This window comes from Idiotropiscis lumnitzeri, chromosome 2, assembly GCF_059441095.1.
Source record: "Idiotropiscis lumnitzeri isolate Australia: NSW breed Sydney's pygmy pipehorse chromosome 2, RoL_Ilum_1.0, whole genome shotgun sequence".
Taxonomy (NCBI): domain Eukaryota; kingdom Metazoa; phylum Chordata; class Actinopteri; order Syngnathiformes; family Syngnathidae; genus Idiotropiscis; species Idiotropiscis lumnitzeri.
In genome coordinates this window covers 22678760-22702995 of record NC_142392.1, presented here as the reverse complement: position 1 = coordinate 22702995, position 24236 = coordinate 22678760, and the positions used below count along the sequence as shown (strand labels likewise).

The 24236-nt window shown below is 40.5% G+C and overlaps 1 pseudogene; it reads left to right on the top strand.

The window, feature by feature from the left end:
• The window catches only part of LOC148342005 (uncharacterized), a 78423-nt pseudogene extending 55579 nt beyond the window's left edge, over window positions 1-22844 (top strand).
• Window positions 22845-24236: the final 1392 nt, after the last annotated feature.

Genomic DNA, 24236 nt, shown 5'->3' with positions numbered 1-24236 from the left:
ATTCAATTCAGTGCAAGTCATCAAAGTAAACTCAGTTAATTTAAAAAATGTTCATAGTTAATTATGTGTGTTTTGCAATATTGGCTCATTTGGTTATGTAAGGTACATCAACATACATTGTACGTACAAATAATCCTTAATACATTTGAAAATAAATAGATGTTTTGCATTTTTGTAGTGGGTAGATCATTTTGACTCTGTCATTTTGAAAGTAGCTCGCATGCTGAAAAAGTGTGAGCACCCCTGATGTAGGTGTTGCAGCAGAAAAATGGGACATGAGTGCCACAGCTAGACAGACACACCAAACTCCTCAAAAGTTAGCCCCACTAATCGGGCGAAAATCCCTCTTAAAATGTAGTATGAACGGTCACGCTATAACTGCTCTATTAGATACTGGAGCCACTGTCAGCATTGTCGACCGTGCTTGGAAGGAAAAATATTTACCGGGACAAGATATTTTCCCTCTTTGTGAGCTCTTGGAAGAAGATCTCAGTGTAACAGCAGTCATAGGAGATGAAGTGCAGTCCAGACTTTGAACTACCCTTTGTGCTTCACACTGATGCCTCTGAGAATGGACTTGGTGCCGTGTTCTATCAGCGACAGCATGGAAACCTAAGGGTGATAGCTTATGCATCAAGAACTCTGTCTCCCGCTGAGAAAAATTACAATTTACACTCTGGGAACCTAGAGTGCCTTGCTCTAAAGTGGGCAACGTGAGACATGTTTCGGGATTATTTGTTTTATGCACCACATTTCACGGTATATACCAACAATAATCCCCTCACATATATAAATGGAACAGCTGAATTGAATGGAGTGGGCCATAGGTGGGTGGGTGAGCTGGCAGACTTCCGATTTGAAGTAAAGTACAGGCCGGGAAAAGTGAATATGGATGCAGACGCCCTCTCTCGTATCCCGCTTAACATCGACTCCTATGTCAGGGAATGCACTGAGGAGCTCACGAGAGAAACCATCCAAGCTACATGGGAAGGCTCTGAGAGTGCAAGAAAGCAAGATGTTGCCTATGTTGCCGCACTAAATCTGACTTCAGGCTCAGAAGTCTATATGAAGGTGTCACCACTCACCATTAGTCACAGTGAACTAGTTGCATCGCAAAGAGCCGATCCTGCCATAGGTGAGTTGGTCCGATTGAAGGGAACAAAGACAGAATTAACCGATCAGGACAGAAAGGGAGCTAGTGGCGCAGTGAGCAGGCAGATGCATGAGTGGGGAAAGCACCACATAAAAGATCAATTGTTGTACCGGTTCACTGGTCAGCCACAACAGCTCCTCTTACCATCACAATATCACTCTATAGTACTAAAACATCTCCATGATGACATGGGCCACGTTGGAGCAGAGAGGGTCATCCACCTTGCGCGAGACCGCTTCAATTGGCCATTCATGAAGAAGGAAATAGAGCTGTATGTGACCAGGAAGTGCCATTGAAGTGCCAACAGAAGAAACCTGTAACACACGTCAGAACACCAATGGGGAGCATTACCACCTAAGCACCACTAGAACTTGTTTCAATAGACTACATGCATTTGGAACCCAGCAAGGGTGGCTATGAATAAAAATTAGTTGTGGTAGACCACTTTACCAGGTTTGCCCAAGTTTGTGCAACAAAAAATAAGTCTGGCAAATCAGCGGCTGAGAAAATATTTTATGACTTTATACCACTATTTGGTTACCCAGCCCGGTTGCATCACGACCAAGGCCGTGAATATGAAAAGGACCTGTTCAGGACCCTGGGACGTCTGGCTGGAGTTACTCACTCAAGGACAACCCCATATCACCCTCAGGACAACCCAGCTGAGAGGTTCAACAGAACTTTGCTGCAGATGTTGAGAACATTGGAGGAAAAAGACACGAGTAACTGGAAACAGCACTTAGCTCTGGTTGTGCATACAGACAACTGCACCAGACATGAGGTAACAGGCTTCTCTCCCCATTACCTCCTGTTTGGCCGGCACCCGCGTCTCCCAGTAGATGTGATTTTTGGCTTATCAACCAAAGACCAGATTGACACACCGCAGACATATGCGAATAAGTGGTCTCTGAGAATGAAGCAGGCCGATCAAATTTTATCAGAGAACAGTCAAAAGTCCAACGGAATTATCACCGCCACGTCAAAGGAGTTGTGCGCCAACCGGGCGACAGAGTCCTTGTTCGCAATATGAATGCGAGAGGTGGACCAGGGAAGTTGAGGTCCTATTGGGAACAACTTATCTATGTCGTGAAAGAACGAGTGGGTGACAGCCCGGTTTACAAAGTGTGTCCCGAGGCAGGGGGTGATAAGATACGGATACTTCATCGAAACCTCCTTCACATCGTTCATGACTTACCTGCAGATTTACCTGATCAGCTGAAGAGTCCATTACAATGAAGAAAGAAACAGCAGAACAATAACAAGAAACACGGAGAGATAGGTCACACATCACAGACGGTGACTCAGAGAACTCTGATGATGAGACGCCTAGGTTACAATACTGGTTGAGAACTCCAAAACACACTGGACTGCAGTCACAGGCTATGAAATCTAACCATGAGCATCAGCAAAACCAGGACAATTTTCAAATGTTGCCAGAACCCCTAGATTTTCAACAACATGGTGAATATGAGGCTGAACAACTCATCTCCGACTCTGTGGCATCGCAGGAGGAGCCCGTTAGGAGATCCACTCAGGAAAGGAGACGCCCCCCCCACGCACACACATTTTAACCTATGATTCACTTGGGCAGCCATCCTATCGACCACAGGAACTGATGGGTCCACTTGCACTTTATTCAGTTCAAGCTATGCCAGTGTGGGAACACAGCCCCTTCCCATGCCCTATTTCCCCCCTTACCAGACACTGCCTTTTACTACACTAGCGCCTGATGGGAACTGCTGCGAATAAATATTTACACCTACGTCGAGGATACGGTATTTGGGAACATGCTTTTGTGGGAATTAAATGTCTTCCTGGTTAAGTACAAATATAAGTTTTATATATCGGGAGCCATTTTCTCTTTGTCGGGGAGTGTGTGACCCACTAAATATGTGGTCACCGTTGAGTTCATTTGGGATGTTTGATGTGGTGAAGGGAAATTCATTTTCCAGGTTGATTTGAAACGTGTGCGTGTTTCAACAGCAGAGGGCAGTAAAAGAACAGCACAGTAACAGCGATGTGATTGTATCTTCACAACTAAAGTGGATTTGTGTCGCAGTTTCTGTGAGTTCGCGATTCTGACAAGATCCGTTGAAAAAGCAACAACTGATCTCCGTTCTCATTATTTTTCCTGCATTTGCAGGATTATTATCTGTCAACACGCCTGCCAACCTGGGGCCTGTAACAAAAGCAATTTGAATATGCAAACTCATAAAGAATGGAAAAACATGAACACTTTGACTTTATCACACCCGTCCATACGCTTCCTGTTGTTCAAACGGTTTCAGCTTACAAGACATGTTTGGGTCACACTTCTGTTAAATGCGAGCTAAACGGTTTCCTGTCGAACACTGTTCAAGACGTGCATCTGTTTTTGTGGCTTCCTGCTTAACTGGCAGCACAGACACTTCTGTTTCCACTGAACGAACGTTTTCCGGTTTAAGAGGTCCATGTTTTTGTGACCTTCTATTAAATGTATGTAAAATGTTAAATAATCAGTTCAAATTTTAAACTGTGAAAAAAACATGGAGTTTACCCCCCACTATTGGTTATTATTTGGCATAAATGTTCTGCACTGATTTCATTTGGCAGAAACAAATGTTCAGCAGACGTGCAAGTAAAACGCAATAATTAAAAATAAAGAAGAAAACTCCAAAGACAAGGCGTACTTTTCTTGCTTTTATCAAGTTCTCTTGTCCTTACAAACAACAACTGTGAGGTATTTTATTTAGAAATATAGTAACTGCAACAAAGAAGAAATAAAAATAGAGTGCATTAATATACTGCACATGAGCAGTACATGAGCAGTTAGCCTAATGAAACAACACACTTCTATGCACGTGCGTTCAAAATAAAGTACACATTTGACCTAAAATACATTTTTATGAAATTGGAAACACTCACAATAACGAAAGCCTTACAAGACTCAATTGTTTTGGAGTACGTTTACCACGCCATGAGCTACTCTTTTGCAAATACGACGAAATCGTCTCTTTTTCTTCGGAGGTGAAATTCGTCACAGATCCACGATTGCAACAGATGCGCTAACATCAATGAATTCGAAAACGATCCACAAAAAAGAGGACTTGTTACTCTCACACTTTTATCAGTTGTTTTAACAGTTTGCACCAAGAGAATGAGAATAATATACTTGTTGATGAGGAAAGGTGAATAAATTCAAAATCTTTGACTTAGACAAACTTGTGAAATATTCAAGACACGAGAGAGGCAATTAACCTTGGGCGGATTTCCCCAAACAAATTAATATTGTGATGCATATTTCTAACGATAGAAAGTCGTTCTTTACAAAGCTGTTATAACTTGGGTAGGAGGGTTAATATCCAAAGTAAAGACTCGGGAGACAGGAAGCCATTTCAACTACGTCTGTATATTTTTGTTCCGCACTCAACAACAACTTACGTCATCAACAAGTTACCCAGGGGGCACCGCTGCATTCTCGACGAGCAACGACTACAATCAATACATAACAAAAGCAAATGAGAGAAAGAAGTGTACAAACCTGCTTTGTGTAGCACAACACGAGGCTGCTTGCAAACTTCACCCACCAGTTGAAGATGTTGCTCGTTCTCTTCTTTTATTCCACAAAGTTCCTCTTTGTACTTGGGTGTCATTTTTGCACACATTTTCAAACGCCAATCTCAACAAATCCCCACTTGGTCTTTGCTTGGCGATAACTCGTGTGCTTCTCTTTGTTCGACGAGACGAATGAAAGATGGCGTCGTTTTTTTCCTTCGAGAAAATAGCAGTCTGTTCGTCACGAAAGCGGAAGAACAGGACACACCCCGCTGTGATATGATTGGCTGCTGGCTGTGTGGAGCACTGTCACCAACTCACCGACAGATGTCACCATTTGCGATGCAAATCATTGTTATCTTCTAAACAGAGAAAAAACGTAAGATTTAAACGTATGCACATGAACAAAAATTTTAGTTCCCAAATATGAACTTGAGAGATGTATTGAATTTTACTTTTGTTGCTGGTTTTGTTAAAACATCTGCCACCATGTCGTCGGTTGGACAGTATTCCAAATGTATTTCCCTATTACTAACAGTTGACATGATTAAGTGATACTTTATGTCAACATGTTTGCACCTTTGCCTTTTTACAGGGTTTTTCGCCAGTGACGTTGTTGCGAATTTTAAATTAAAATACGTCACAGTTTTATTATCTAAATGTTAGAGTGTTAAAAATGATTTCAGTGCTGTTATAAGTCCTTAAATATTTCATTATTCGTTTCAGTATTCAATAAACTACGGTGATTCATTAATTATTTCAAGATTCATTGAACTGTTTTAGTAATAATTTAGTATTCAATGTTTAATTGTTACTGTAGTTATTTTTTTAAATATTTGTGTCACTATTTTGTTCAATCTTAATGTGATGGAAAATTATTTAGCAAGTAAGGTTTTTGTTATTTATTGTGGCCACCTGCTTTTGAAGAAAGTGCCTTTCGCTTCTTGTACTAGAGAATTCTTTGTGAAGCCAAAACAACACGGCCATGACTGATAAGTAGGCTCAACGCAGAAAAAGTATCTTTTTGTTTTAAGATTACACAGTTCCTGCCAAATAAATCTTCATCTTCCTGTGTGCATCAGTATCTTCCCACGCACCCATTGAGATCACTCAGCAGACTGACCCAAAAGACAATTTATTTTCCAGACTATCTCATTGATCTTCCCTTACTGCTAAAAATTCCACAACAATCTGGGGCCAGACGTGGGATAGCTGAAGATCCGCCGGTGAAATTCAGGGACACTGGCGTGTGGCCACCCGGGTCCAATTCAGACAGCAGCAGAATCATCATCTCCGTGGTGACAAATGCTGACTCCAGTCGCCATCAGATTGCCAAGTCCTGACTTACCAAAACCTTTGAGAGAAATGGAGACTACTTGCGTTTCTCTTTCTGGTTCTTTTTATAGTTCAACTTCTAGTTCAGTTTTTCACCTTTTCACGCAGCGTAATGAAGGCCAGTTGAGCAAGTGGAACAAGTGATTTTATTGATGATTGTGGAAGGCACCGATTTCATAAGCACCGTTTCTTCTCACACCTTTTCCATTAAGTACGATTAAAAAGACAACTGAAAAGCATAATGTTAAAAAATGTTGTTCTAGGCAAAGGGAATTCATTTTATTGACATGTTTGATGTAAACAAAAAAAATCATCATCACTCAGACACATTGGTTCTTCTGGCAATGATCACATTGGCTTAGTGTCAATAAAAGAGCTTTGCAAAATTCAATTAATCATATTTCATTCAAAATCACATTTACATCTTACCACAAAGAGTCGGTTCCTTCAGTTTTTTTAAGCTTCAAGCATCGCTGCTTTTATCACCAACACAATTATGTCTCTCAGCAATATGTTTAGTGGAGAATTTTTTAGCACAAACGCTGCAACTGAATGGCTTGTCTCGACTGTGTGTTCTTGTATGGCGTCGTAAATACGACTTTTGAGAGAACCTCTTGCCACAAACTGAGCATGAAAAAGGTTTTTCTCCACTGTGTGTTCTTGTGTGTTCTGTTAAATGTGCCTTTTGAGAGAAGCATTTTCCACAAACTGAGCAAGAAAAAGGTTTTTCTCCACTGTGTGTTCTTGTGTGTTCTGTTAAACTTGACTTTTGAGAGAAGCATTTTCCACAAACTGAGCAAGAAAAACGTTTTTCTCCACTGTGTGTTCTTGTGTGTTCTCTTAAATGTCCCTTTTCAGAGAATCCTTTGCCACAAACTGAGCATGAAAAAGGCTTCTCTCCACTATGTGTTCTTCTATGTTTTGTTAAAGTTGATTTTAGAGAGAAGCATTTTCCACAAACTGAGCAGGAAAAAGGTTTTTCTCCACTGTGCATTCTTGTGTGGATTGTTAAATCAAACTTTTGATAGAAGCTTTTGCCACAAACTGAGCAAGAAAAAGATTTTTCTCCACTGTGCGTTCCTGTGTGCCTGACTAAATGAGACTTTCGCGAGAAGCTTTTGCCACAAACTGAGCATGAAAAAGGCTTCTCTCCACTGTGTGTTCTTGCGTGCCTTGTTAATTGTGTCTTTTGACAGAAACTTTTGCCACAAACCGAGCAAGAAAACTGTTTTTCACCACTGTGTGTTTTTCTGTGCCCTTTTAAAGACAGCTTTGAAGTGAATGAGTCAGTGTGACATGCCCTTTCACCTTTGGCTTGCCCATCATCATCATCATCATCATCATCGTCATGAGCGTCTGATAATGTGTCCTCATTATGTACTTGTGATGGCCCCCAGTGGTCTTCATCACCTTCTGTTGTCACGTGATGACTTGATCTGCTGCTTGTAGGCTCCGCCCATCTGTTGTCCTCACTCTCATCCTTGTTTTCATCTTCAGTCTTTATAGGGAGAACGTTCACTGGTGACTTGTTGATCTCCTCCTCCTCCTCCTCCTTTTTGATGTGAGTCAAGTCTGGCTCCTCTTTCACAGAACGGAGATCGTTTTCACAGACGTCTGCAGGACACAAAAAGACAAATTTGGTTTGGTCAAGTCAAAGGTCAGGCGGCGACTTTGTCTTATATTGTTTCTTCCGTGCTACCTTGACTTGTGCCTGCCGCATACGGAGCAATGCGTGGACCCCAACTTGGACCGGACCATGGGGGCATTTCACAGAATTACGTCCTACGATGTAAACCTCCCTATCGCAGCACAACTGTGATAAACGAGCATTTAAAAAGGAAGCACGTTGCGGCTGATGCCCGATTTCCTTCCTGACATAGTCACAGACGTTTCTGGAATATGAATTCAAATTCAACTAAGATACACCATAATATTTTTTTAGAGTTCACTGAATTATTTTGGAACTGCAATTATGCTTAACAGCCATAGGGTGTCAGTAATGAGTAACAAAGTAACACAAGACCTCCCACTGATACATCGTCATTGTCATTTGGATAAATTACCAGGAACTACGAGTTGTGGGGGTGATGCAAACCACCTGAGCCACAGGAACTTTATTACCAGGAACTAAATGTTCCTGGACTTGTAGGTAGAAAAGGGGGTTGTGAGTTTCAGCCTTTTTGAGACCATAGTAAGACAAAGATGCAGATGCATTCCTTGCAGCATGCGCTTGTTCACCGATGAGATCCGTGCAACCCTGGATGGATGCATTCAATGTATTTTAAATGTTTGGATGAGGTGAAACGATGCACACGTGCACAAAACAGTGCAGGGCCACCCGAGGTTCATTGACTCTCACCCGACCAAGCCAGTAGAAAGTTCATAAATAAATAAGACCAATACGTACTTCATTTAAAAAAAAAAAAAACTTAATATTTTGTGTTTTATTCACTAAAATTGATCAACCGCCATTGACGTTTTCGCGGCAGTGTGCACATTTTTAGAGTCAGGCGGAATTCCTTCCGTAAGGAATTGCTTGAACAAAATATAAAAACCAGAAAATGTTATTTTGTTATTTTAAATGTAAATTTTATACTGGGAAAAACATGGAGTTCACCCCCCACTATTGGTTATTCTTTGGCATATATTTTCTGCACTGATTACATTTGACATAAACAAATGTTCAGCAAACCTGCAAGTAAAAGGCAATATTTAAAAATAAAACGGCAATAACCTTGAACGATTTCCCCAAACAACTTAATGTTGTGATGCATATTTCTAATGAAAGAAAGTCGTTCTATACAAAGCAAATGAGAGTTAGACGTGTACAAACCTGCTTTGTGTAGCACAACACGAGACTGGTTGCAAACTTCGTCCAGCAGTGGAAGATGTTGCTCGTTCTCTTCTTTTATTCCACAAAGTTCATCTTTGTACTTGGGTGCCGTTCTTGCACACATTTTCAAATGATAATTAAAAAATATCCGCACTTGATCTCTGCTTGGCGATGAGTCATCTGCCTCTTTTTGTTAGCGGCTCGCTAGCTAAAAAGCTAAGCTAACTACGCCGAAAAGCATCAACGCGCGAAGATGAGGTTATCGGGACACAAAGACTTAATGAATTATGTCGTAGTCCTTTAGAGTAGCAATGGACATCCTTTGAGAAAATTACAGTCAGTTTCACACTAAATCAGAAGAATTTAGCGGTGGGTGTTTTTGTTCCGGTGTGGACGGGTCGGTGGATGTGGTCAAGGTCCTTCGGAAGCTGCGCGCTTGCTAATGACGTCATGCTTTAAGCACGTATTTTTCAAATATATTTCTTTGCCTCTGTGTTTTTTTTACACCTGGCTGTTCTCTTTTAATATATATTCTATGTAATATTTTAATTCGGTTGATTAAAATTTTTTAACAAAATAACTAAAATAACGCCACAAAAGCGAGTCAGCTCCAACGTCACTTCCGCCTATGCCCGGAGAAGCCGCGACTGGAACAGCAGTGGGAAGGTTACGTTTCTCCGACCGAACTTGCAAGAATGTTGTGGTTCACTCGGGCTGCAAGATTGTATGGATATAATGTCTGCATATACTAGCAGTGCTTCTCAATTATTTCACGCCCGCCCCTACCAAGAAGAAAAAGATTCGCGCCCCCCCACCACCAATTTTTTTCTGTCTTTGTATATTGAGATTAGATTGTCAATAAAATATCCCTTAACTAACCTACATTGATAAGAAATTTAATTTCGAGAACTATTATCGTGAGGATCTCGAAGCTCAGTACTCTGTTGTGCAAATATTGATGAGATGACAAATATTTGTCATGTCATGTCATTATCCTCACCGCTTATCCTGAACAGGGTCGCGGGAGGGTGCTGGAGCCTATCCCAGCTGACTTCGGGCGAAAGGCCCACTACACCCTTCACTGGTCGCCAGCCAGTCACAGGACGGACATAGACACCGTCACTGAGAGGGAACTGAACCCACGTTGCCTGCACACAACTCAGGCGAGTGTACCACTACACGATCAGTGACATGATAAATATTTACTAATACGTTTTTTGCCAAAATCTTTTGTAAATGTAGCCATAATTGGGCATGGATTTAATTTATTTGTTCCTTGTTAGTTATTTATATGTATAGTTAATTTATGAAGTTAAGTAATTTACATATTAGTATTTGCATTTAATTCTATACATAGTATTGCATTGTTTGGAGGACACGCCCTTGCCTTCCGTTTCCCTTTAAATACTTCCCGGTTTTGGCCCCACACGTGTATAGATGATCAACTGGTTTGACCCTGCGGTCACTTCAGCAAAACTTTATTAAGAATAGAGACATGGAGGACAAATTATCACCTCAACAATTCACCCTTCAATTCCCTCTTTTGCGGCAGCAGCCAACGAGGTATTTTTTTCGTTTCTATATTGTTTCAGTATGTGACATTAGTTACTTTGTTGTTCTTATGAATGTATTGTCAATTGTATTATTTATTTGTGTACAGTTTTCACGGTGTGATGGAGTAAGACGCCTTCATTAAACCAGTTACAAAAAGAAACCCATTTGTGTTTGTCGTGCCTGCGGAGGGAGTTTCAGTGAAAACTCGACAGTGAAAACGCGTCTGTTTCACCAACGCAAGTGGACAGAAGATGGCGCCGGAGACTGCTTCAACGCTCGTCGAACAGCACGATGGCCGCCTACCATGACGTCGTCACGTCAACCGCAAGAAGTGAACGCTAAGCTCAATTCGCATTTCACACACAAGCAAGACGGTTGCATAGGAGCTACAGTTACAGGAAGAAGCCACAAGAAGCTTGGACTGTTGTTAAGAAACTAATCCAAGGAAAGGGCGATTTTTGTAATTGTGCTATTTAGTTAGTGTGTGAGTAAAGTGTGGGTTGATTGTATAATAATTACAAATAACCACTAGGGATCAATATTTTACATGGTTTACATTGATTGGGAGTATTATATTGACTGTTCAATATGTGCACCGATTCCAAGTTAAAGTAAGACTGCATATCTGGAAACTAATCTTAATACAAATGATGATCCTACACAAGAAAGAGACCTGCTCCTTCTCAGAGCTGAATATAATAAATTGTCGGCTGATAGAGTAGCTAATAGTCTTTTGTGGTTGAGAAGGGCCTATTATGATCAAGGCGAGAAAGCGGGTAAGTTGTTATCTTGGCAAGTTAAAAAAAGACATACCGACAGAGCTATCAAGAGCATTACAACCCCATTGGGAAATATATCTATGGATCCATTGGAAATTAATGATACCTTTAGAGAATATTACCAATTTCTGTATAAATCCGACATGTCAAAAACACCAGAAGCTCAAAATGAATTCCTGGATCTTTATCAGTTTAAAATATTACCAGATGAATTTAAAAAAGAACTTGATAGCGATTTAGAAATGAAGAAATTTCTGAAGCCATTCAAAGTACAAAAAGTGGCAAAACTGGTGGAAATGATGGACTGCCCATTGAATTTTATAAAACTTTTAAAGAAAAATTACTTACCCCTTTATTGAATATGTATAATGGCTCACTTCAAAGTGGGATACTCCCGCCCTCCTTACGTCTGGCGATTATAACACTCATTTTGAAACCGGGAAAGCCCCCAATGGAATGTTCATCTTTTAGACCAATAAGTTTAATGAACTGTGATACTAAAATATTGTGCAAATTATTGGCTAAGAGGTTGGAAAAACACATACCATATCTGGTACATCATGATCAAAATGGTTTTGTACAGAAGCGTCAGGGATTTCATAATATACGAGGGGTCTTGAATATAATACATGAAAAGTACAATACTAAGGATATGGCATTGCTGTCTCTAGATGCCAGACAGGCCTTTGATAGAATAGAATGGCCATATCTATTTATTTTACTGCCGAGATATGGACTTGGTGCTAACTTTCTCAGATGGGTAAAACTGCTATATACTGACTGGCCCGATGGCTAGTATATTAACAAATAACATTGCTTCAAAGCCAATCACTCTAGAACGATCTACTAGACAAGGATGCCCTCTATCACCTATGTTGTTCATTCTTGCCATAGAGCCCTTTGCGATGGCGGTTAGAACGCATACGAGTATAGAAGGGATTAATTTAGGGGGGCAGGAATATAAAATATCATTATATGCTGATGATGTCATTCTTTTTTTAACAAACTTACACAATAGCGTCCCAAGTCTTATTAGCTATATAGACATATTTGGAAAATTATCTGGTTATGATGTCAATTACTCAAAATCATCAATACTATTTCTAAATAAGGAAGAAAGGACAAACCCAACCGTAAAAACACCTTTTATTAACGCAAAAGAAGGATTTCTTTACCTCGGGGTGCAAATAACACCTTCAATTAAAACAGTGGTCCCTTCCAACTATGACCCTTTGATTGCAGAGATGAAGGAAACGCTGGATCGTTGGATGACTTTGCCTATATCAATAATTGGACGGATTAAATTGATAAAAATGAATATACTACCAAAGTTTTGATATTTATTTCAGTCAATTCCACTGCAATTGTCAAATGCATTCTTTATTAAGATTAACAAAACCTTTAGCACATTCATTTGGAGTAGTAAAAAACCCCGCGTTGAGATTGCGACTACTCTACCTCCCATATGAACGAGGAGGACAACGGTTTCCGAATTTAAAATGGTATTATTGGGCTGCGCAATTGCAATCTATGGTGTTTTATTTTACAAATGAGATGAATCCATCATGGCTGTCTATCGAACAAGCCTCAGTGTCACTTCCCCTAAAGCTCTACTTATACTCAGCAAACCATAAAACCCTAAAAAAGGAGACTAAAAACCCGTTTGTGAAAAACTCTATTGATATCTGGTATAAAGCACATCATCATATTAAAGACACTCCTCTAATTTTACGTTTTACCCCTTTGAGGGGTAACTTAAATTTTGTGCCTGGCAGGGCAGATGGGGGTTTTAGGATATGGACAGAAAAGGGTATTGCAAGTGTGGGTGATTTATATAATAACGGTATATTGCTTACATTTGAAGAACTTGTACATAAATATCAAATTCATAAAAACCATTTCTTTAAATATCTGCAACTCAAACATTTCATATCTGCAAAATACAAAACGATCAACATAGAACCTCCCCTTTCAAATTTGGAACGTCTGACACTTTCACACAGTGATGATAAAGGTTTAATTTCTGTGTATTACAACCTTTTGGTAACCCATGATGATGAATCCTCCATTGATAGATTACAGGCATGGAATTCTGATTTTGAGGAGGCTGTAACAGAGGAAGAATGGCATAGGGCATGCCTTAAAGCCCAGAAACAAACAGTTAATACTAGAATGAGACTATTACAGTATAAATGGCTGATGAGAACATACATTACACCTGTAAAACTGAACTCATGGTCTCCTGTTATACCAGACACCTGTATTAAATGTGTAGAGGGACGGGGTTCCCTCTTCCATTGCGTTTGGGAATGTCAGAAATTGCAAAAATATTGGAGAGGAGTAGGACAGACATTGTCAACTATAGTTGGAATTAACATACCTCATGTTGTGAAACTTTTTGTGCTGGGCATCTACCCCAAAGACTTTGTGGCTTGCACAAACATAACTACTTTGATTGACTTTGGATTGCTACAGGCCAGGAGACTCATTGCATTATACTGGAAAAAAATGGACGCACCTTCACTGGATCACTGGATAAAAGAACTGACAAACAATATGGCAATGGAAAAACTGACGTATGTCATGAGAGGGAGAGCAGAGGAGTTTGAGGAAATGTGGAAACCTTGACAAAATTTTGTGGGCCAGTGGGGTGCTCAACCACCCACTGTGCTATAACATAGTCTGAAGCTGCCTGTTTTATTTTATTTATTTACTTTTTTGTTTATTTTCTGTTGTTGTTGTCATGTGTATAATGTGTGAAAAAGTAATAAAAATATTGTAAAAAAAAAAAAAAAAAAAGGATGATCTCCCAGATCAACGCAGCCTTGGTGTGAAGTGGAACATAATGGAAGACTATTTCACATTCCACGTACCCGACATTGAGAAACCATACACACGCAGAGGAGTCCTCTCAACTGTCAACAGTGTATTTGACCCGCTTGGGTTTTTGGCACCAGTGATTATTCAAGGACGCCTCCTTCTAAGAGAACTGTCTCTTCAAACCAATGAGTGGGACTCGCCACTACCAGAGGACATGAAGGGAAGATGGGTGACTTGGCAACAGTCCCTGCAATGTCTCAATGAGGTCCATGTTCCCCGTCCATACACCAAGATGTCACTATCCGAAGCTGAACGCACGGAATTATGCTTGTTTTCAGATGCGTCTATGAAAGCAATATGTGCAGTCTCATACCTCAAAGTTATAGCTCCTGATGGCACGACAGAGGTTGGATTTGTCCTAGGGAAAGCACGACTTGCCCCACAGCCAGAGCTAACTGTGCCTAGGCTTGAACTTTGTGCCGCAGTAATGGCAATTGAAATGGCAGAAGTTATATTTGATGAAATCGATCACTCGATAGACAAAATCAGTTTCTACACAGATAGTAAAGTTGTCCTTGGTTATATCCACAACCAGTCCAGGCGCTTTTATGTGTATGTAAACAACCGTGTCCGCCGCATCAGAGAGTCAACCACTCCTGAACAATGGCATTATGTCGCGACAGACCACAATCCTGCTGATTATGGTTCACGATCAGTTCCAGCTGCTGCACTATAAAACACAATGTGGTTCACGGGCCCATCCTTTCTTCAGCGTTCTCCCGAGATCCAGTTGGAGCAACAAGGATTTGACTTGCTGGACCCCGACAATGACACAGAGGTCCGCCCAGAGGTACAGACACTTTGCACAAGCATCACTAAAGTTGCACTGAGTTCAAATTGTTTGGAGCGTTTCTCCACATGGAAGTCACTTAAGAGAGCCGTGTCACGCCTTATTCATATTGCCCGATGCTTCTCTCAGCCTACAACCACCACAAAGTGCTCTGGATGGCACATCTGTAAAACCGCTATCTCCCCTGAACTGTTAGAACAAGCAGAGACTGTAATCATTAGAAATCTACAGCTTGAAACATATGCAGACGAAATGCAATGCATCTCTGAGAAACGGAATCTTTCTAAAAATAGTCCACTCCTGAAGCTGAACCCCCTCATTGGCAAAGATAAGCTATTAAGAGTTGGTGGTCGAATTTCTCGTGCAGAGCTGGGAGTTAAAGAAACGAACCCCATAATTTTGCCAGGCAGACACCACTGCACTATCCTCCTAGTGCGCCATCACCATGAGAAGGTGAACCATCAAAGCAGGCATTTCACCGAAGACGCTGTTCGAGAAGGTGGCTTCTGGATCATCGGAGGAAAACGATGTATTGGTAAAGTTATTAGTAAATGTGTGACATGCAAAAGATAGAGAGGGAAATTTGAGGAACAAATAATGAGCGATTTGCCCGCTGACAGACTCAAAATGGAACCCCCTTTCTCCTATGTGGGTGTGGACATGTTTGGCCCATGGGAGGTAACTGCAAGACGAACAAGAGGGGGGCAAGCGAATAGTAAAAGATGGGCAGTACTCTTCACATGTTTATGTACAAGAGCAGTCCATATTGAAGTCGTGGAGGAAATAAGCTCTTCAAGTTTTATCAATGCATTGAGGCGCTTCTTTGCTCTGCGAGGACCCGCAAAGCTGTTACGTTCCGATTGCGGCACGAACTTTGTTGGTGCTCACAAGGAAATGACAACAACATCGGAGGAAGAAAAGATACAAAATTATCTGCCAGACCAAAGGTGCAAGTGGATATTTAACCCACCACATTCGTCCCATATGGGAGGAGCGTGGGAACGGATGATCGGAGTGGCTCGCCGGATACTTGACAACATGCTCATGCAGGCTGACCATGTGCAACTGACTCATGAAATCCTAACTACATTTCTTGCAGAAGTAATGGCCATCATAAATGCACGCCCTTTGTTGCCAGTATCGTCAGACCCAGAAAATCCTCACATCTTGTCACCTGCGATGCTGCTGACACAAAAAACGCAGGCAGCTCCTCAGATCTGTGATAACGTCGGCGAGAAGGACATGTTGAAAAGCCATTGGAAACGTGTTCAGTTCCTTGCGGACAACTTTTGGAGCAGGTGGCGTAAGGAATATTTGAGCTGCCTCCAGTCTAGGCAGAAATGGCATCACAAAACAACCAACATTAAGGAAGAAGATGTTATTCTTCTCAAGGATAAACAAACAAGAAGACATGAGTGGCCAATGGGCGTAATAATAAAGACTGTTCCCAGTGAAGATGGGATCATCCGGAAGGCTGAAGTTGAAGTTGCTTCCCAAGAGACTGTTAGAAACTATTTTCGACCAATTTCAGAGATGGTCTTGCTATGTTCGGGTGGTACTTAAGTTATGTGGTATCCTTAAGATACCAGACGGGGAGTGTTTTGGCCGTTATTATTTTTTCAATTGTTTATAGTTAAGAGACTGTTGCATGCCATTCCCCTTTAAGTCCCAGTTTGGTGGTGCACTGTCCCTTTAAGAGAGTGTCAAAAGTCAGCGCGAGAACAAGCGCTCCCTGCTCACACAAAGTCTGTTATACACGAAGCCAAGTAGCCGTTAGGTTGTGTCTGATGCTTAAGTCCATAAAACGACATTCCCTGTAAGTGTTTTCCAAATATTTAACCATTGATTGATGTTAATTCGTAGAGTTTGTAAATCGCAAATTAGGATGTGAACTATTTGCATTGCTGACTGTGCCGCTGTGATGTGTTTGTTTCGTCTCGTTGCACACTTGAGTACAATGACAATAAAGGGATTTCTATTGTTTCAGTTTCACACCTGCCATATAAAGAGAAGGTCTAAACCCATCCTGGCGTCAGTGACTGATTGTGTGGAGGTGTTTAACTAACTGGTTAGCAAAAAGGTTCTGTGAGGCCAGTACACATATTCACAAACATAAATTACAAACAGAGGGTTTCCTACTCAATGGTAATAGAATAGAATAGAAATCCCTTTATTGTCATTGTACTCGAGTGTGCAACGAGATTAGATGTATGTATGTATGTAACTGTATGTAAACTGAGAAGAAATATGATTACAGACTTGATTCTCTAGAAGCCAGGTTTTTAGGTGTTTACCAAAGGAAGTGAGAGTGGGTAAGGCTCGTACGGCATTTGGTATTGTGTTCCAGGTGTGAGATGCTCTGTATGAGAACAGTGACTGGCCAAAGGTACTTTTTCTGAATGGAACTGTACAGTCACCTCTAGACTCTGCACATATTTATTTAGTGGAGGTGGAGCCAAACCATTGAGAATTTTATACACAAGAATACAATCAGAATATTTTTGTATGTTTTCCCAGCTCAGGAGTTCATATTTCTTCAGAAATTGACAGTGGTGGTATGTGTTCGGGTTTTTATCCAAGATTTTCAAGGACTGTTTGTATGCAATTTCAACAGGCTTAAGTGTGGTTTTACATGCCATTGCCCAACTAGTTAGACAATAAGTCATATGTGACATTATTATGGCATTTAAAAATAGTTTGGATGAATCGAGAGTTAAATTATTCCTAATATATCTAAAGTTAGAGAGATTAAGTTTCATGTGATTCATTAATCTTTCTATTTGTTGCCTAATCTGTAACTGCGAGTCCAACATGATTCCTAGATATTTAAACTCTTGTACAACCTCAATTTTCGTTCCTTGCACATATACGTGAGGATTTGTATCAGCACACCTCCTAATTGAAAAGAACATACAGACAGTCTTTGATACATTAAGATGTAAGTGAGAACGTTCTAGCCAATTTGACACATCAGACATGGCTGCTGATACATATTGTGCAGCTTGATATTTGTGTGTGTTCATTCCGACTGCCACATAGTAACCATAAATTAAAAAAAAATAAAAATGTCGCGTATACATACTAAAGCTGTTGCTTTGTAATTTATATAGATTTTTTGTTTAAAATCGCCCTGGCTCTTCTTTTTGTCTTTTCTATATTTTGTACGTATTAATAACTGTGTTTGGTTTGTTAATGTTAATAAAGTTTTTTTCACTTAAACAAATATTAGTAAATATTTATCATCTCATCAATATTTGGACAACAGAGTACTGAGTTTCGAGATGCTTGCGATAATCGTTCTCGAAATTGTATTTCTTATCAATTTAGCTTAGTTAAGGGATATTTTATTGACAATCTAACATCAATATACAAAGACAGAAAAAAATGGTGGTGGGGGGCGCGAATCTTTTTTTCTTCTTGGTAGGGGCGGGCGTGAAATAATTGAGAAGCACTGCTAATATATGCAGACATTATATTCATACAATCTTGCAGCCCGATTGAACCACAGCATTGTTGCAAGTTCGGTCGGAGAAACTTGAACGTCCCACTGCTGGAGCAGCAGCGGCTTCTCGGGACAGAGGCGGAAGTGACGCGAGAGATGACTCGCCAATGTGGCGTTAATTTAGTTGTTTTTTTTATCAACCGAATTAAAATATATAAAATATATATTAAAATAGAACAGCCAGGGGTAAAAAAACAAACGCAGAGGTAAAGAAATATATTTAAAAAATACGTGCTTAAAGCATGACGTCATTAGCAAGCGCGCAGCTTCCGAAGGGCCTCGACCACATCCAGCGATCCGTCCACACCGAAATAAAAACAACCACCGCTAAATTCTTCTGATTTAGTGTGGAACTGACTGTAATTTTCTCGCAGGATTTCCAGTGCTACTCTAAAGGACGCCGACATAATTCATTAAGTCTTTGTGTCCCGATAACCTCATCTTCACGCGTTGATGCTTTTCGGCGTAGTTAGCTTAGCTTGTTAGCTAGCTAGCCGCTAACGAAAAGAGGCACATGACTCATCGCCAAGCAGAGATCAAGTGTGGATTTTTTGGGATTGGCGTTTGAATATGTGTGAAAGAACGACACCCAAGTACAAAGAGGAACTTTGTGGAATAAAAGAAGAGAACGAGCAACATCTTCAACTGCTGGGCGAAGTTAGCAAGCAGCCTCGTGTTGTGCCACTCAAAGCAGGTTTGTACACGTCTTACTCTCATTTGCTTTGGAAAGAACGACTTTCTGTCGTTAGAAATATGCATCACAACATTAAGTTGTTTGGGGAAATGAGTTCACTGTTATTGTCATTTCATTTTTAAATGTTGCCTTTGTTGGAGTTGTGTCACAGTGGAAATGAGAAGTAGTTCGTAAATCAACCTTTGAACGCCAAACGTACTCCAATGCGTGTTCGTTTTTTGTACTCAAGAAGAAAATGGTCAAATAAAGACTCAACAACTGATTAGAGTTCCGATATTTAGTTTCTTCAATTTCTGGAGTTAAGGAAATACTTCAAAGACATCTGGGCGGCTTTTTCTTAATCTCACGAGAAAACTGCACTCGGGCGAGCACAGTCGAAAAATGCGCACCATCTTTCAGCCCAGCTTCAGTCTTTATAGGAGTTTTTTATGTCAAGAGTAATGTAGGTTGAATCGGTCGTCCTCGCTCCCTCCCACGACACGGGTCCACGTCCAAGGGAAGGTCCTCCCCAGGTTAGTCATCGTGTGGATAGTTGATTCCCGTCTGGTCGCCAAGACTGGCACGCCAAGTCTGGCCTTCTCCGGCGGGCAGTCTCTCCGTCTCTCTCCTCGCTGGCATTCCTCTGTAATCTTGTTGGTGTGCATGTGTGCGTGTGTATGTGCAAGTGTATGTGTGTATATGTTCGCGTGTATGAGCAGGTGTATGTATATGTTTGTGTGTGTATGCGTATGTGCATGTGCTCTGATCTCCAATTGTTCTGTCTTTCGGAATGTGTTTTTTGCGATAGCGTCTGTGTGAGTCCTGCAGTGCCCAATTTGGTATGTTTGCATCTCTACAGCCAATGTGGAGAATGTGCTTTGTCGTCTTTGTCCATGAAGTGCTGTCAGTGTGAGGGCAGCTCAAGGAAATGCTATGTGTGCAAATTTGTTCTCACTCCTGAGAATTTCAATAAAGTTCACACATTTCAACTAAGTACTATAAATTTAGCATATGAGAATAATATAAGAAATCAGTAAACATCAGGACTACAATCCCAGTCATTCTTGTGACCCATGCTTCTAGTTTCATTTGATAAATGCTTCTTGTTTCATCCATGTTTAAAATATTTAGTAAATATGAACCTGCTAACTTTAATAAACGACATTCTGTCCCGCATGTGTTTAAAATAATGCCAGTATTCGTAATACAATCCTTCACCTTTTACTTGTCGGTTTGCCGAACATTTGTTTATGCCAAATGAAATCAGTGCAGAAAATAAAAACCAAAGAATAACCAATAGTGGGGGGTGAACTCCATTTTTTTCCTTTTTTTTTTTTTTTATAAAATTTGAACTGATTATTTAACATTTTACATTTTCTGTTTTTTATATCTTGTTCGAGCAATTCCTTACGGAAGGAATTCTGCCTGACTCTGAAAAATGTGCACACTGCAACGAAACCTCAATGGCGGTTGATACATTTTAGTGAATAAAACACAGAATATTAATTATTTTTTTAAAAAATCAAGTACGTATTGGTCTTATTGTTTGTCTTTTTGTGTCCTGCAGAGGTCAGTGAAAACGATCTCTGTTCTGTGAAAGAGGAGCCAGACTTGACTCACATCAAAAAGGAGGAGGAGGAGGAGGAGGAGATCAACAAGTCACCAGTGAACGTTGTCCCTATAAAGACTGAAGATGAAAACAAGGATGAGAGTGAGGACAACAGAGGGGCGGAGCCTACAAGCAGCAGCTCAAGTCATTACGTGACAACAGAAGGTGATGAAGACCACTGGGGGCCATCTCAAGCACAAAATGAGGACACATTATCAGGCGCTCGTGACTATGAGGATGATGATAATGAGCAAACTAAAGGTGAAAGGGCATGTCACACTGACTCATTAACTTCAAAGCTGTCCTTAAAACCACACACAAGAACACACAGTGGAGAAAAAACGTTTTCTTGCTCGGTTTGTGGAAAATGGTTCTCTGAAAAGGGAAATTTAACAGAACACACAAGAACACACTGGAGAAAAACCTTTTTCTTGCTCAGTTTGTGGGAAAAGCTTTTCTCTAAAGTCACGATTAAAAGAACATACAAGAACACACACTGCAGAAAAACCTTTTTCTTGCTCAGTCTGTGGTAAAAGCTTCTCCCGAAAGTCGCATTTAACAAGCCACACAAGAACACACAGTGGAGAAAAATCATTTTCCTGTTCAGTTTGTGGCAAAAGCTTCTCTCAAAAGTCTAATTTAACAATCCACACAAGAACACACAGTGGAGAAAAACCTTTTTCCTGCTCAGTTTGTGGAAAATGCTTCTCTGAAAAGGGAAATTTAACAGAACACACAAGAACACACACTGGAGAAAAACCTTTTTCCTGCTCAGTTTGTGGCAAAAGCTTCTCTGGAAAGTCTAATTTAACTAAACACACAACAACACATAGTGGAGAAAAACCTTTTTCATGCTCAGTTTGTGGGAAAAGCTTTTCTCTGAAGTCACGATTAAAAGAACATACAAGAACACACACTGCAGAAAAACCTTTTTCTTTCTCAGTCTGTGGTAAAAGCTTCTCCCAAAAGTCGCATTTAACAAGCCACGCAAGAACACACAGTGGAGAAAAACCTTTTTCCTGCTCAGTTTGTGGAAAATGCTTCTGGAGAAAGCCATATTTAACAGAACACACAAGAACTCACAGTGGAGAAAAACCTTTTTCCTGCTCAGTTTGTTGCAAAAGCTTCTCTCGAAAGTCACATTTAACAAGTCACACAAGAACACACAGTGGAGAAAAACCTTTTTCCTGCTCAGTTTGTTGCAAAAGCTTCTCTCAAAAGTCACATTTAACAAGTCACACAAGAACACACAGTGGAGAAAAACCTTTTTCCTGCTCAGTTTGTTGCAAAAGCTTCTCTCAAAAGGCACATTTCACAAGTCACACAAGAAGACACAGTGGAGAAAAACCTTTTTCCTGCTCAGTTTGTTGCAAAAGCTTCTCTCGAAAATCACATTTAACAAGTCACACAAGAACACACAGTGGAGAAAAAACATTCGCCTGCTCAGTTTGTGGCAAAGGATTCTCTCAAAAATAAACTTTAACAAAACATAGAAGAACACACAGTGGAGAAAAACCTTTTTCCTGCTTGGTTTGCGGTAAATGTTTCTCTCGAAAGTAATCACTCAAGAACACACACTGGAGAAAAACCTCTTCCATGCTCTGTTTGTGGAAAATGCTTCTCTGATAACTGGGCTTTAACAAAACATAGAAGAACACACCTTGGTAAAAACCGTTTTTCCTGCTCAGTTTGTGGCAAGAGTTTCTCTCAAAAGTCGTATTTAAGAAGCCACCCAAGAACACACACTGGAGAAAAGCCATTCAGTTGCAGCGTTTGTGCGAAAAAAATCCGCCACTAAACAGCATGCTGAGACACACGATTGTGATGGCGAGATTAGCAGCGATCCTTGAAGCTAACAAAAAAGACAAAAAACTGAAGGAACTGTCTCTTTGTGGTAAGATGTAAATGTGATTTTGAATAAAATATGATGTTTTGAATTTTGCAAAGCTTTTTTATTGACATTAAGCCAATGTGATCACTGCCAGAAGAACCATTAAGTCTGAGTGATGATGAGTTTTTTTGTGTGTGTGTTTACATCGAACATGTAAATGAAATTAATTGCCTTTGCCTGGAACAACATTTTTTAACATTATGCTTTTCAGTTGTCTTTTTAATCGTACCTAATGGAAAAGGTGTGAGAAGAAACTGTGCTTATGCAATCAGTGCCTTCCACAATCATCAATAAAATCACTTGTTCCACTTGCTCAACTGGCCTTCATTATGCTGTGAAAAGGTGAAAAACTGAACTAGAAGTTGAACTATAAAAGGAACCAGAAAGAAACGCAAATCGGCTCAGTTTCTCTCAAAGGTTTTGGTATGTCAGGAGTTGGCAACTTGATGGCGACTGGAGTCAGCGTTCATTTGTCACCACTGAGGAGATGATTCGCATCACGCAGTTCGTTGCTGCTGCTGTCTGAATTGGACCCGGGTGGCCACACGCGAGCGTCCCTGAATTTCACCGGCGGATCTTCAGCTATCCCACGTCTGACCCCAGATTGTTATGGAATTTTCAGCAGTAAGGGAAGATCAATGAGATAGTCTGGAAAATAAATTGTCTTTTGGGTCAGTCTGCAGAGTGATCTCAGTGGGAGAAGTGCTGGGAAGATACTGATGCACACAGGAAGATGAAAATTTATTTGACAGGAACTGTGGAATCTTCAAACAAAAATATATTTTTTCTGCATTTATCATGAAATATTTAAGTCCTCATATCAACACTGTAATCATTTTTAACACTAACATTTAGGACATAAAACAGTGACGTATTTTAATTCAAAATTCACAACCACGTCGCTGGCGAAAACCCTGTAAAAAAAGGCAAAGGTTCAAGCATGTTGACATTAAGTATCACTTTATCATGTCAACTGTTAGTAATAGAGAAATACATTTGCAATACTGTCCAACCGACGACATGGTGTCAGATGTTTTCACAAAACCAGCAACAAAAGTAAAATTCAGTACATCTGTCAAGTTCATATTTATGAACTAAAATGTTTGGTCATATTGTTGGAATCTTAACTATTATCTGTACCAAAAGTTTACCAAAATGGTTCCAATTAATTATCTGACTCCATTAATGGTTAACCAAACACGACCTTCATTCATACAACAATTATGCGCGCTCGTTTTTGAGAGAAAGAAATGACCAGGAAGCCGGCAACTTCACACGGGAGCGGATTTATTTCTAACAGGAGATCTAATACAAAGCCTGGGGCTCGGTTCCTACCATTACAGCTCTGCGCGTCCCTGTACCCAACAGAGGACGACGCCCCGCCCGAGTTGCCCAGGATCATTTATACATTTCAACAAAACAAAGCAAAGACATCAAAGACTAGTCTCCTATTTGCTATGTGTCATCTGCAACTAACTTGAGCTTTCTCTTATTGGATATCTTCACCCCGCATGATGGCGGGTCAGCTCTTCCCATGTGCGCGCGCCAAGGCAGTTGTTCATGCGCTCAACTGCCCATGAGCCACTCGATCTGTTATTCCACTCTCACGGTCGACCGTCTGACCATCTCACACAACAGCACCTGGATGTCCTTGATGTCTGGAACTTTTCCGCGTCAGCTCACCCAGTTCTCCGACGTGCGGC